This window comes from Melanostigma gelatinosum, assembly GCF_949748355.1.
Source record: "Melanostigma gelatinosum genome assembly, chromosome: 3".
Classification (NCBI taxonomy): domain Eukaryota; kingdom Metazoa; phylum Chordata; class Actinopteri; order Perciformes; family Zoarcidae; genus Melanostigma; species Melanostigma gelatinosum.
Window position 1 is genome coordinate 24,293,223 of NC_136636.1, and position 11,811 is coordinate 24,305,033.

Sequence of the window (11,811 nt, forward strand, 5' to 3'; positions counted from 1 at the left end):
CGTGTTAACCACAGACCTTATTTAGGCATCTTACCAAAAACCCAGTCAAAAACAACATTGATTTCCGAGTGTAAAAATTCAACTCACAGCTGGGTTTTAGGCAGTGGTGGGCCGTCAACCCCGGCAAGGCTTTCTCTGCTTGCCTAGACAGAATCCCAAAGTTATAGGTATTTTATAATTAAATTAGTTTTCATAAATACACTACATGTATTCTACATATTTTTTATCCCCCACTAGCTTATTACTTAGCTACCATCTTCCTCAGTTGCGCCGCTTCCAGCGCAACTTGTTTTAAGTAGAGCTTTTATCCAATCAGATTTCGCCCCATGTCGTCGCCAAGTAAAATAATCTGCCCGGACACCTTCAGAATTACAACTCAATCCCTTTGCAGTTCAGGTAAATGGGGACGATATTGATTGTCATAGTCGTCAACGAATCAGATTTTTAGTTTGACATGTTGGGTGTATTCTTTGACGTGCCAGAGCCTTCTAGCTGGCCTACCAAAGTAAGTCTTCATTAACGTGCAGCTTGATTGGTCAGTGGGCTAGCATGAATGTTGTGAAGCTAGCAGAACTTTGCAGCAGTAAGAGTTCACGTTTAAAGATATGCAAGACGTTTGTACGAGACATTACATTTTTAGCGTTTTGGAATGTTTGGCGGTGACAATCCAGTATACGCTAATTTCAGTAGCGTTACTACGGTTTTAATTTTTTTAACGTTATCGTTTTTATGAAATAGTTAATTTTGTGCCCTCTGATGTGAATAATATTTGAATGGTCCGTGCCCTCGAGTGTGGGACAGAATGAGTGTTTTAGCAACATCATTTTGCTAGAATGTGCAGAGGCCTGTTGAATCATGTTATTTGAGTTTTATGTTATTATACCTGCTTTGTTGTCAAATAAATACAGGTATATACGACTGGTTCTTCAGAGTTCGTTCTCGTCATTTTCTTAATTACATTGGTTTTGACTATATGCATTGCCCGTTAATGACGAAGCATCCCGTCGTGAGGCGTAATAGTGAGGTTATTACGAGGTGGTTCAACTGTAGTAGGACAGCGCCGATGGCCCAAGTATAAAATACATGGCCTGCCACTGGTTTTAGGACCATTTCCAACAGCACTTTATTGTAACTATATTACTGTGTCGTTTTTGAAATTGAATTAAAGTAATGTATTTTCTAAATTCTCCAGTTATATTTGTTCAGAAGAAAAACAAATGTGGAGATATAAAAAGTTACCTCCACAGATGACACCAGCATCCTTAGAATGACTACAGTTGTGGGTTCCTAATCCACTGAGTGTACAGTCTTTTAGTGATGACTCAGTTCCTGAACACTGAAGGTCATCCAGCCAGATTGTTCCACTTCCTTGTCCAAAATGTGCACTTCTTGGTGCCGACAGAGCCCTGCCACAGCCCAGCTGTTGACACACCACCTGAGCGTCAGTCACATCCCAAACGTCATCACACACCGTCCCCCAACTGCCGTTGTGGAAGATCTCCACTCTGCCAGAACAGCTGCTGTTAGAGTTGACCAGTCTCACTGTGGGCATATCTGGTTGAAGTGAAAGCAAAATATCAGTCAACCTTTATGGCATCTGTAGGTTGCAAATTACAGCAATATTGAGCAAAGGGGCCAACTCTTCAATGCAACTTTAATTGATCATTTAGCTTCATGATCATCAACTCTTCCATATTATACTCTCCCTTCACACATGATGCTTCTGATGAAACTATGATAAATTATCTGGAAAATATGGGGTTCTATGATATGCAATAGATGTAAATTAGGGGTGAAAGTAATAAGAGATTAAAAGATAAAATGTATCAAAACCAGGTATAAACTGACAGATGGAGCTGGTTACATTGAGAGTTGCTGAGGAAAATTTGTAATTTTGGGCTATACAAAAATAAATTGAAATGAAATGAGACAGGTTATTGTTCAGGATGAGATAGAGAGATAGAGCGAGATAGAGAGTGCTGCGGGGATGACATTTTTGTTGGCCAACCCGGAAGTTAGCCTCACTGGTTCCCTCGACAAAAGGAGTCAAAATACAGGTTCAGCACAGCGGTGAGAGACGCGAAACAGTACTCTGAGAAACTGCAACACCAGCTCTCAATAAGTGACTCCGCTTCTGTCTGAAGAGGTCCGAGACATGAACTACAAGCCTAAAGGCCCCCCACTCAATGAATGACCTACGCCTGGCAAACAAGCTCCACTGGACAATGGGACAGTCCTGACCCCATCCTCTAGCTACAGACCACTAGGTCTCCCTCCCCCAGCTCAGCAGGGGTCCATGCCTCTGTACCACCCCACCACCAGTGATGACTATTCCAGAGAGACGCTATGAGGCTGTTTAAAAGTCAGAACCCCCGCAAAGCAGCCAGCCTCTCCCTCCACCCTAAAGCATTGTGCTGATCAGCAGCCTCCGGTATTCACAGACATCTTCAATAGCGCCACCATCATCCCCGTCCCCCAAAAAAACACGAAGGTTCACAGGACTAAATGACTACAGGCCCGTCGCCCTGACCTCTGTGGTCATGAAGTCTTTTAAGCGCCTTGTGTAAATAGAAATATATATTTATAAATGATGCCTTGATTAATGCACTGTGGTCATTGTTACGCACTATTCACCAAGTCAAATTCCTTGTATGTGTAACATACTTGGCAATAATGGTTCTGATTATGAAAAAGCCAATGGGATTTGAGATTATTACAGGAAATCAAGTCTGAGGCTAAACCAGTTTATGATACAAACATGTTTTGTTTATTAAGTTCATCCTCCCAAATCAACACCACTTCATTTAAATCATAGATGCAACCCGCAGAAGTAAAAAAGTCACGTCACGACGAAACAAACTACACGACTGTCTCATGACTTCACGCCACCACCACTGAGCTAAAGATTATAGTTCAGCACGATGATGTTCAGTAGCCTCATTTAGGCACTTGTTAGCAACCAACATTTTTCAGAAGCTTAAAATTTCACAAGTGGGATATTTACTGACATAGTTTCTGTCAGTAAATATTTCAGGAGTCTTACCAAAAACCTTGTCAAAATTGCCATTGACTTCCACGAGTGTAAAAATTCAACTCACAGCTGCGTTTTAGGGCCATTTCCAGCAGCACTTCATTGTAACTATATTATTGTATCGTTTGTGAAATTTAATGGAATTAATGTTTTTTCAAAATTAAATTTGTGCAGAAAAAAAAAGCATGTGTCGATGTACAACGTTACCGTCACAGATGACACCAGCATCCTCAGAATGACGACAATTGTGGGTTCCTAATCCTCTGTGTGTACAGTCTGTTAGTGATGACTCAGTTCCTGAACACTGAAGGTCATCCAGCCAGATTGGTCCACTTCCTTGTCCAAAATGTGCACTTCCTGGTGCTGACAGAGCCCTGCCACAGCCCAGCTGTTGACACACCACCTGAGCATCATTCCAATCCCAACTGTCGTCACACACCGTCCCCCAATTGCCGTTGTGGAAGACCTCCACTCTGCCAGAGCAGCTGCTGTCAGAGTTGACCAGTCTCACTGCGGTCATATCTGATTGAAGTGAAAGCAAAATATCAGTCAACCCACATGGCAACTGCTTGCAAATTACAGCAATATTGAGCAAACGCCACATCTCTTAAATGTAACTGAACTTAATTTAATCATTTAGCTTTATTATTATTATGAACTCTTACATATCATACTGTCCCTTCACACATGATTCTTCTGAGGTAAAGATGAGAAATTATCTGGAAAATGTGGGGTTCTATGATGTGCAATATTTCATACAATGGATGTAACGCGAGGGTTAAAGTGAAAGAGTTTGATATAAACAAACTACCACTGTCTTTACGCCACCACCACTACGCTAAAGGCAGACTATAGTTTAGCATGTTGATGTTCATTCGTCTCATTTAGGCACTTGTTAGCAACAATCATTTTTCAGAAACTTAAAACCTTCAAATTTCACAAGTGAGTTATTCACAGACATATTTTATGTCATAGAACAAGACGCCATTTTGACACGGGTGACAATAAAGTTAATTGTGGGCCCAGTCCATTTGTCACAGTCATTCCAGTGAGCCAGCATCCACAATACCAGGGCCATGGCCCACCTAAATGAAACGGGGCCGTAATCAATGTTAGCAATTGTACCTGGGTTTACCCTGCAATGATATGTTAAAATGGCTGCTGTGAGAAGAGCGCATCATTGCTAACTTTTTCTGCCTGCTCTTTGGTGCTGGGCAGGTAGTGTACAGTGGGTTGATCAGAACTTTGCCACTGAAAACTAATTCTCTGTGGTTTCCATACTCTCTGCAACTCCCTTCACATTCCAAGAAATTATTTGATCCATTGTGAATATGAAACATCAATTAGTGCAGCTTCATGTAAAGAAGAATTTAAGCTTAAACCTGATGATACATCAATTACTTTACCTGTCCATCCTGTTAATGTCTGAATTAGCAGGAGCAACAGCATTCCACGAGTCCCCCTCATCACGGGCCACATACAGGAGATAGGACCCACACTTGCTGAATCGGACAAAAGAGGCACTTTGCCAAACTGCATCAAAGCCGACTCTTCTGGCTTGCTAAATGATTGACTCCAGTCCTAACGCAGGGTACATCCCAAGTCTCTTTATATGCACTTTTCGCAGCAGCCAATCTGGCGCATAATTGCAGGGTAAACACAGGTGTGATTGATCAAACTGATGAAGGTCCCATTCTATTTAGTTTCAAATTCATTCCAGTGAGCCAGCATGCACAATACCAGGGCCCCAGCCACCTAAATGTAACAGAGCCATTTATTTTAATCACACCTGTGTTCACTCTGCAATTATATGTCAAAATGGCGGGGGTGATAAGGGTCTATTTCATCCATGGGTACATCCCACAGCTCTTAATCGCATCCCCGTTTCCCTCACTTGTGTCCTTTGAAACCATGCAAGGAGAGCGGAAACGAGGAAATATGTTTTAAGATACATGAAACTTCCTTTCCTCAGTTGCATCACGTGAAGCGACGTCTGTTTCTGATGACGGCTCTGATCACAGTCGGCCTTAACAGCTGGAGAGACTTTTGAGAAGTTTGTGTCTGTGCTAGTATTATTAGTTACTATTATTAAGTACAGTGATGATTACTGTGTGTCTTTAATAGTTATTCGTATTATTAGTTGTTATTATTAAGTACAGTGATCATGTGCACAGACACAAACTTCTCAAAAGTCTCTCCAGCTGTTAAAGCCGACTGACAACATATCAGTAATTTACTCCAGCATGCACAGATGGATCTAAAGATCCTAATACAGGTAGAACTGGTTTGGCGGTCACCATACCAACCTTGCAATATGAAGTCAAAGGGAGAACATCAGATCATCTGTCTGTTTATACAGTTGAGACGTTGGTCATTTTAACAGCACTGCAGTGGGTAGAGGAGGTTCGGATCGAAAAGGTCATTGTCTGTTCAGATTTCTGTTCAGTATTATCCTCATTACAATCATTCACCTCCCATAGCAGGCAGGATTTAATTTATGAAAAATACGAAACACTGTTCTGACTTAAGAATATGGGTATTTTTGTATAATTTATGTGGGTACCAGCACATAGAGGGGTAAAAGGAAACGAAAGAGCAGATAAATTAACAAAAACAAGACAGACATTTTACTCAGCAAAGCAGAAGCTAAATCAACAATCAAAAGAAACATTAGTAAGGAATGGCAGCACAGTTGGGATGTAGGCAGGGGCGGAATGGGGGGAAAAAGTGGCCCGGGAGTTACTGTCAGACCGGCCCACTCAATACACGGCGCGCTGCCCACTCAATGCACGGTTTTTGCAGCAGCTCACTCTTTTCTGCAACACCGTCTATGATTTTCTCACTGTCCAGCATCTGCAAAACATCTGTCTGAGTAGCCATCAACATAAAAGCCTCCAGGTGCTGTTGAGAGAGCGAGCTCCTGAGCCTGTTTTTGATATATTTCAGCGTCGAAAAGCTTCGCTCGCATGCTACCTGTGTGACAGAGAGGATAATCAGGAACCTGTATGCAAGGCCTATGATGTGGTATGCATCTGTCAGGAGGTTGTACTGCTTCAGAACTCGGTAGCAACAGATTGGACAGTCCTTGCAAGATGAGCACTTTTTGTAAACCATCTCTGCCTCATCTTCAGCCTCATCTTCAGCATCCTCCGGCCCGGGTTCTGTTGTCTTGGTTGTGTACTCCTCAAATACTGATGCCTTCAGCCTATCCCACTGTCGTGCCAGACGTTTGAGCTCGCTTTGTAACTTGCATAGTCAAATCAACGTAATTAACACAATGACAGCCACAAAGTCATAAGAACCAGTCACATATATTCATATGACAACAAAGCACATCAATCCAGCAGACCTGCAGCGGATCCACGCATTCCACCACACAAGAGCACGAGCCATCAAATATTATTCATAAAAACGTTACTGCAGATGTAAAAAAACAAACGCAGTTTGTCACTTACCAAATTCTTTGTTGACAAAGAATTTAATCCCAGTACATCGTTTCAGTTCCAGTAAGAAGTCCTTCTCGATTCATGGACGCCGTGACAGTCGAGCCGCCCCTGTATTTCGCCGGTCTATGGCGGCCATTCGCACCTCCGCGGCCCCGCCCCGACCGTCGCCCGGCACGAGCGCACGGCGCAGACCGCGGTTATGGAGAAAAGTTTTTAAAAGCACCGTAGTGTCCAGCCGTGCTATGGCGTCCTCGGATCGCAAGGAGTAGTATAATGTCAGTTTATACTGTTGATGCAGTTTTCACTGATTATTGACTTTCGGTATTAGAGTCAATTGAACGTGTTCTGTGAAGCATATAATATAGTCGGGGCCGGCGATGTCAGAGACCGGCCCAAACCCCGTCGGCCTACCGGGGATTCCCCCGGTATCCCCGATGGCCAGTCCGCCCCTGGATGTAGGAGAAACAGGAAGACATCTTTATGCTGTTCAGAGAGAAGTTGGCAAAGGGAGGCCATCCAGAAGAAGCACCACAGAAGAATACATATTAACGAGACTGATGATTGGGCACACAAGGCTGAACAAAACAATGCAACTAATAAATAAACACCGAACAGGACTATGTGAGCACTGCCAGATACCAGAATCTGTAGACCACATCATTTGTCATTGCCAGAAATTCACACTTGAGCGAGACAGGTTGAAGAGGAAGCTGGGAGTTGAGGAACTAAACCTAAAAGATGCATTAACCTTGTGGGCAGGAAATGTTTTTTAAGGGGATAGGTTACTCTTGTCCACACTCCAATACAGTAGGTGGCGGGAATGCACCTTTCACTGGATGCCATTGTTAGGTTCATGAACCTCTCGCAACTGTGGGGGAGACCGCATGTGATCCAGCCTCTGCCAAAAAGTCAGCCGGTCTCAATTGTAATCAAAAGTATTTAATACTACAGAAGCTAAAACAATTGCAAAGTGAAGTACATTATTTAGGGAAAATATAGAAATATGATCCGCGCGGAAAAGCATTCACCCGCGCCTCACCCTGAAAGCGTAACGACCCACAAGATGAAACGGGAGCAAAGAGAAAGAATTCTTCCTCTGCCTTTCTTTTCATAGTTCGAAAAACCCTCCAATAATGCCTGTCTTAGTTTCTATTGGCTAAATCCAGCTGGCTCCTCCTTCTCGCGTCAGCCAGCCGGAGGACCCTCGCGCGGGTGTGATGCCTCGTTCCTGTAAATGCTTGTCTGGAAATCCCTGTCTGACCCTTGGCTATTCTTCACAGTTTTATACGTTCAATGACTGTCTTTTATGGCTTAACACTTCTATGGTAAACATACTATATAAAGATAAGGATTTGCAACTTTTGGCAAAAACTTCACAAGTTTTCCAAGCATAATTGGTACGTCCCAAGTACTTGCTAACATTTTACTAGCCACCTCTAAAGGTGCTACAAATTCAACTAAGAAACACTTCGAACAATAAATCTTAAAACACCCCTCTAATTATGAATCCTAAAACACTTCTAATTATAAATTCTTAAAGCACACTTCTAAACCTAAATTTCCTACACAATCCTCCATAAAACTTAAAAGAAGAAGAAGAACGGGGATGCGATTAAGGGCTTTGGGATATAGGCCAAATCCCAATGTCCCCCCTAAACCCTCAAACCCTGAACCCTCAAGAACTTACTGACGTCACCTGGAAAGTGGTTGAGTGTGAGAGACTGTGAGGGCTTGAAATGGTGTAAATAGGAATGGGACAACACTTTGCTTCAACATATCACGTTACCATGACGACAAAAAATATGATGTATAATTGTGTGTATTATTTTATACTTTGTACTCCCTGATTTGAAAGTCTTTCAGACTCTTTCCTCACAAGTGAGAGGTCATTTTATATAAGCATTTACTCATTTAGTCAAAACAGCTTCAATGACAAAATCAAATATTTGATGAAGAAATAAATAAATATTCTCTGATTTCATGTTTATTTTTTGTTCCATCTTTAACCCTTGATGTTTGAGTAAATTGAATATGACAGGCTGAACACACGTGAGCCGTCCTTGTTTTCTCTTCTTATTTTTTTTACGTCTCCATGCGTCCACTGGTTACCCCGTGTTTAATGTCACATTGCAATGATTTGTGGGTAATTCACTGAGGCTAAGTCAGCATACCATGCTGACTTACGGAAAGGGTTCATAAAGGGCTCAAGATGTCTGCAAGAGAGCCCTCAAACAGTTGACGATTTGACAGTGGGACATCCCTAAACCCTCACGGACTTCACGGGAGCGCGCCTCAAAGTCCGTGAGTCCGTAAGGGGGGACATTGGGATTTGGCCATACCTATGGGGTACTTCTCAAGTCTCTTAATTGTCATTTCCTCGCTCCTCGATCCTCGCTTGAACCGGAAGTTGTTTCTGCGCTGCGATATTGACGGCCGTCCCAAAGCTCTAATGTAGCTTGAGGAGCGAGGATCGAGGATGGAGGGACCTTGGAGGAGCCATGAGCGAGGAACCACGAGAACAGACTTCCAGGAAGTCTTTTAACAGTCGACACGCCCCCTCATTGTTCATCAGTTATGTGATTGGACGCTGCAGCCGATCGGACTGACTGACTGAGTTTAACACCAGAGTGAAGACAGATCACAGAATAAACTCAAGCTTTATATTTGATTTGTTCTCTGGTTCAACATCTGATTTAAATAAATGTTCATTGTAGTCTGAACAACAAAAGAACCACAAACAACTTTCTTAATTTATTAGAAAGATTTGTGTTTTCATGATCTGATATTTCCCTCAATAACCTTTATTATGGAAACAATTAAAGTCAGAGAGAGCTGGAGAGATGAAACACTTTTTACATCATTCCTGAGTGTTTGACGAGTTTTATAATTTAAGAGAAACAATAATCATATTCTGGGTTATTTAATGATGACGCCACAGTCACAATTTCAAAATGTACAGATGCAAATAATTCATAAATAGGACGATCGCATTCCGCCGTAGAAATCGATCCTGCGCTTATAAACAGAACACAGGACACAGTTTGTTAACAGACTACAGAGAGAAAACACCTCTACACTGATGATAACTGTGTGTCTTTATTAGTTATTAGTATTATTAAGTACAGTGATCACGTGAACAGACACAAACTTCTCAAAAGTCTCTCCAGCTGTTAAAGCCGACTGACAGCTGATCCAGCTGTGATCATCAGCCACCGTCATCAGAAACAGACGTCGCTTCACGTGACGCAACTGAGGAAAGGACGTCTCATGTATTTTAAAACATATTTCCTCGTTCCTCTCTCCTTGCATAGTTTCCTCCATGCATCCCTGGTGGGAGGGACTAAGACGCAAGGAAAGGACGCAAGTGAGGGAAACGGGGATGCAATTAAGAGACTTGAGAAGTACCCATGGATGCAATAGACCAGGGGTCACCAACCTTTTTTAAACTGAGAGCTACTGCAAGGGTACCGAGTAGTACGAAGGGCTACTTATTTGATACAAACTTCCTGAATAACAAAGTTGCACAGATCACCTTAATAACAATAATATATGTTAAGAGACTGTTTGATCACATGTCAGTTAATAATGATTTCCACAACAATGATGGTATAGCTACACATACATATTTAAACATGCAACTTTTATTTCTGTTAATCTGTTTCAACATTTGTAAGTCAGAGGTATCACATCTCTGATATGTTTGTATCATCACATGATTAAAGTCGGTTACTTTTGCACATGGCGCCTGCTGGTGAATGATCCAGTGGTAATGTAGAAATTGTGCGAAGTCTGGGTCACCTTTGCATTGCGCAATGAAGCCTGCATGCCGGCCCGTCATCGCGGGAGCCCCGTCTGTAATCACCGACACCAGCTTTTCCAACGGTACCCTTTTCTCCACGAAGAAACTAGTAAACAGTCTCGTCTATAGCCGAGCGGGGGATCCAATCCTCCGAGGCGTGCGAGCGTCTTCAGGCGCCCGTGTTCAAACCTCTGGTCTGGGCCTTTTCGGTCGGATTGCGTGGAGGACAATGGTTCTCGGCTGGTCTGTCTGTGGGACCCACCATCACTCCTTAATGACAAATCACGGCCCAAAGAAATCGTCTTATGACTCTACGACCTTGATGAGAGAGTGTGTAAATAAAATATATTCATTCACTGTTAAATAATATGCGCTATACTTGTAAAGCTTATATTGTGGAGTTGTGAGGTCACTGTAAGTAGGTCAAAAACGCAGAATGGGGCATTCCGTCACCCGTTCGTACGATAGAAACAGATACAGTGGCCCTGAAAGTAACGCTTGCTTAAACCACCAGATTAGGGCAGAAACTGCCATTTTAGAGTAGGAGAAGAGCTCTTTTTATCTATTCACACAGAGACTTCGAAATAGTTTAGAACTGCACCCTTTTTCTGCACCTTAAGTGTTAACAATATGCTGGACATCAACATTTCACACACACTGACGTTCCAGAGAAGGCGGGTTCCGGACATGAGCCATTGTGGGTGACGTTGCCCAGTGCTCCATCAGGCCATTTGAATGCTAAAAACAAATCCGCCTCTGCTTTGATTTTGACCAATGGCTCCACAAGGAGAACCAGAATGGACACGCCTGCTTACTCTGTATAAGCGCTCTTAGGTTTCACTTTTGCCTTTTGGTCCGTGCACGTTTAACTGCTGGACATAATACTTCTGTCACAAATAAATGTTATTGCTTGAATTGAGCTAAACGCCTCGATCTCAGTCTGTTCACTCGATCTTCATTCATAACAAGTGCAGTCGCTTTGCTGCTTGCTCTTGCCTCTGCTTGCATTTTCTTGTTTCAATTTGCCAGATATATCACATATATCTTGCCAGATATATCACATATATCACTCTTCAACGTTTGAGTGAAGACAAATCCAGAAAGTCGTTGAGCTATTTGGATTGTTGGCTCATGCTAACTAGCAGCTAAGTTAAAGCTAAGTAGCAGCAAGATGCCTCCCTTCTCCATGGATGACTACTACAAACTCCTACAGAAGATTGCAGTCTTGGAAACAAAAATCTACCGACTAGAAGTAAACGCGGAAGTAAATGGACTGTGTGAGAATGATACCACTCTACCATGGACTCAAAACACTGGACAAATGCAAGCTAAGACACTGCTAACTAGCATAACCAGGCCTACCAAGAAACAGGAGGAGCGAGCAGATAATGAATCTTATGCGACTGACTGGCCTGCACTAGCACACGGGCAGAACTCCTCCTCAACCCCTGCACCCAGACGGACAAAGCCAAGGACAACTAAGGAAAGTAAAACCTGCAAAATACCGCCACAACAACCAAGCCTATAACTTCAAA